This window comes from Physella acuta, unplaced genomic scaffold (assembly GCF_028476545.2).
Source record: "Physella acuta isolate Inbredline_101_S28 unplaced genomic scaffold, ASM2847654v3 ptg000040l, whole genome shotgun sequence".
NCBI classification, from domain to species: Eukaryota; Metazoa; Mollusca; class Gastropoda; family Physidae; genus Physella; species Physella acuta.
The window spans coordinates 2,501-6,751 of record NW_026731560.1 but is presented as its reverse complement, the minus strand read 5'-3'; the positions used below and the strand labels follow the sequence as shown (position 1 = coordinate 6,751).

The window sequence follows — 4,251 nt, the reverse complement described above, 5'->3', positions numbered from 1 at the left end:
AAGATAATTCGGAAAATTAGTAATCTCTCTACTATTAAAAGGTTGCAAGGAACAGTTTTAATCGCGAAGAACTTCTCATGGTTATATCCTGATCAGCGACTCGAGATTATGAGACTGACACATAAACAATTTTTAACAGGCGGACAACGCTTATGGAGTGACCTTGACCCCTCCAGTCATATGGCTGTTAGCACGGGTCAGACACACATAAACAAACTGAAATAAAGCTAAACAAAAAATCGCTAGCTATTACTTAACGTGAACAAACAGTAAATTGTTTGAACATGAAAATGTTTGTGTTATGACAAATTATAACTTAAGTCAGCATGCCAATTTTGAGCATTTCGTGTTTTTAACAAAGAAACAAAAAAGAGTTTAAGTACACCTCTAAACAGGTATGTGGTGGATTGAGGAAAATTCAGATTCCGGGGAAGCTATATATATATATATATATATATATATATATATATATATATATATATATATATATATATATATATAGATATAGATATATATAGATATATATATATAGATATATATTTATATATATAAATTGAGTTATGGTAGATCGCATATTGTTTAGAAAATAAAACAATGTTAGCAATTAAACAAACAACAATAGCTACAGTTGGTCAATACAAGTTTCTTTTGTATTTTTTAATGAAAGAAAAGTCATTTTTCAAGCGGCTGTTTTAAAATTTCAGTTTATTTAATTTCATTTAACTTAACAAAGGAGAAAACATAAGATTTTTGGAAGTTTTAAGTAAAAAACAAATACGAAGAACATCAGCTCAGGACTCCACATTTTAATAGCGATGAACTCTTTTGCCTTCAATGATTCCTTTTGGAAACACATGTTAAACATGATTAAATATAATTTTAAAAATTGTCTTAGTCTAATAAAAATCTTATTGTAAACTTATATTAAGATCTTATATTAATATTGTTTTTCAAAGTATCACGGCTATATTTAGCAGCGAGTTAATATTAGAGTAATTTTAATGTACATCTTTCGAGGCTTACAGCTATCTTCAATAGGATATAGAGCTTTAGTAATTATAATATTTGACGTGAATGGCCAAATATTTCCCACATTTGTGATTTTAAATAATTGTACACTTTTTTTTTAAATGCCAGAAACGAATTTTGTAAAATTTATTTTTTTAAACTTTTGACTGAATTGTTTAAGAAGATCTAAAAAAATTACACTAAGATATTAGTTACTTTAGAACAAATACAATAATATTCTAGAAACTGTTTTCAATAAGAGTTTGTGAAAAAGAAAATATTAATTTGTGTTGTATTCTATAAATCTCGAAAAAATGTGTTTTGATTTGTTTTCTAAGCTGTTCTTGAAAATAAATTAGATGTTATAAACTAGAATAAAACTCTCTAGCAGAGGCACAGGCACCTTACTACAAAATTCTTTATAAAAAGCCCGTGTTATCACACCTACTAGTTTTGGTAATAAATAGATTATTTTGATAACAAGCTCAAAATAACATTGCTTTTATTGTAATAACTGAAGAAGATATAAGTTTATTTTATCGATGTGTATTTACATTTTTATTTTTATAACGGTTTAGCTACTTCATATAATAACTAAGTCTGTGTATGTGGGAAGTGTAAATATATTCTAGTAAATTCAATGTTTGCATATTTTTAAAGCGGCATGTGTCAAATTATTTAAAAACAATTTGATGTCATATATAAAGACGCTGTATATGTTAAGACACAAGTTAGAGAATATTTAAAAAATAGACCAAAGACAGGAGAGAGGTAGAATAGTTCAGGTAAAATAGACATTGATCAATATGGAAGCAAGAACCAATAGAAGTAATACTTGAAGTAAACCTACCTCTAAGAAAATTTGTCCCAAAGCCTTTCCTGCAATTTTTCCCTACAATTAAACGCAAATTATTGTAAATTAAATTCTTAAAACCAAAAATTATATATAAATAGTATATGTTTTTGAGTAAATGAGTAAGAAACAAAATTTAGCTATATAAAGTAATTAAATAAAAAGTGTAACGGTTATTCCAGTAATGTCAAAATATTTTGATACATATGTATCTGTATTTAAAACTTAATGAAATAAAAATGTGTTAAAAAATTGTACAGAAAATTTATCCCTATTCATCACTGTTTAACGAGGTTTGATAAAGAAAAATACATTACTTGGTTTTTTGGTCGTAGTAGGTTTTGGCGTATTTTTCGCCGTAGTAGTTGGTGCGGCGGTTGTTACCGTAGTAGTTGGTGCGGTAGTTGTTACCGTAGTAGGCGCTGTTGTAGTTGTTACCGTTGTAGGCGATGCTGTAGTTGTCGCATCAGAAACTATGGTTTGAAAGATATTTTTGAAAATTATTTTATATTTCAATGGCAGTTAGCAACAACGAAGAATATAAGTTAATTAATATGATCTTCTACATTAATTTCATTGCTTTCGAAATTCAAACATCGTTTTTAATCGTGTATTTCTGTGTGCTTTTGCAAGGTAACAATATTTAGAAGAGTCTTTAGCGACAACAATATCCAGAATATACGACAAGCTAACTTTTAGATACACAAGGTTTTTATTCTTAAAAGCTATATTTTTATTGTATTCGTTTATTTGGTACAAAAGGTAATTTTTTTGTTTACTTGTCTTCTGGACTTAATTTAAAGGCGAAATCATCCAATGGTCTATCAGAAAATGGAGCCGCGTATTTAATTTATAATAGCTCACTAATGACTTTTTTTATGAAATAGTGTTTAAGTTAAAGACGTTACTTTTTATGAGACCAGATATTTGTCTATATTTAAATTAGAATTCATTAATAATTTTTAAAAAATCATATCTAGTTATCATTATATGCAACTAGCAAGTTAATTCAACTATTTACCACATATATATGGGTGATAGAACATACGCACTTGATTTTAGAGATCAGATACTTACGCTTATCGCAAAGAACTGCAGCAAAAATTGGCGCATTGTTACTCGTGTCCAGTTTCACTCCATCGACAAACTGTAGTACACAAGACCCATTGTTATAGATGTATCCAAAACAACCAGGCAGTGTTAGAGATTTCTGGGAACACTCCTGTCGTTTAAAAAAGTAATAAAATGTAATAAGTACAATTTTTGACACAATACAAGAAAATGTAAATAAACCGGGAGTGATCTCCACTAAACATTCTCGAGTATTCTTATACAACACTACTGGAGAAGGCACATCAAAAAATATGGACATGATTTTTAATCCATTTTTACTTTCTCGTATATATGAAGTATAGAGAAAGTCTTGTAATCGTGCAAAAAAAAAAATCTAGATTTTTACAAATCTCGACGTTTTACACCTCACTGATACTGAAAAACATAATTTTGCAATCTTGTCCGTGTGTCTGTGTGTGTGTGTCTGTCTGTGTGTAAACTCGATAACTTGAGTACCGTTACAGCTAGGTTGATGAAATTTCATATATAAGTATTTTTTCAAAATCGTAGATCCTGATCAACTTTTGAGCGATTTCCGATAATGATAAGTGGTACTTTTTCTACTTTGAATTTTTCAAAAGCCTATAACTTGAGTACTATTTCAGAAAGATAAATGAAATTTCACATGTAAGTAAAAGATCTAATTTTCTACCTTCTTTTAAATTTTGAGTAATTTCCGTTCACCGAAAGTACTAATTTACGCTATTTCCGATTTCTCAAAAAAACGCATGTAAATTTATAAAGTAATAATTATAGTGCGCATTATTATGCACATGTTGTTTTGGCGTTTGCTTTTTGCGCAATTCTTTTTTTTTTATGAGATTCTATTCTATTTTTAAAAGTTTAAGTAATTAAAAATCATGTCTGTATCCAAGTTATATAAGAATATTCGAGAAAGGTTAGGGGAGATCACTCCTGGTTTATTAAGTAAATAAACTTTTAAAAACAGACAACACAGACAGAACAAACAGACAGAACAGACAGACAGAACAGACAGACAGAACAGACAGACAGACAGACAGACAGACAGACAGACAGACAGACAGACAGACAGACAGACAGACAGACAGACAGACAGACAGACAGACAGACAGACAGACAGACAGACAGACAGACAGACAGACAGACAGACAGACAGACAGACAGACAGACAGACAGACAGACAGACAGACAGACAGACAGACAGACAGACAGACAGACAGACAGACAGACAGACAGACAGACAGACAGACAGACAGACAGACAGACAGACAGACAGACAGACAGACAGACAGACA

The 4,251-nt window shown here is 30.0% G+C and overlaps 1 long non-coding RNA gene across 1 annotated transcript in view; it reads right to left on the bottom strand.

The window, feature by feature from the left end:
- Positions 1–677: 677 nt before the first annotated feature.
- LOC131943848 (uncharacterized) overlaps positions 678–4,251 on the bottom strand; it is a 5,510-nt gene continuing 1,936 nt past the window's right edge. The window contains exons 2-5 of the long non-coding RNA XR_009386957.1: positions 2,939–3,083; positions 2,179–2,334; positions 1,859–1,900; positions 678–841 (exon numbers count right to left, since the gene is read on the bottom strand). This is a non-coding gene — a long non-coding RNA (uncharacterized LOC131943848). The remainder of the gene's footprint in view (positions 842–1,858; positions 1,901–2,178; positions 2,335–2,938; positions 3,084–4,251) is intronic.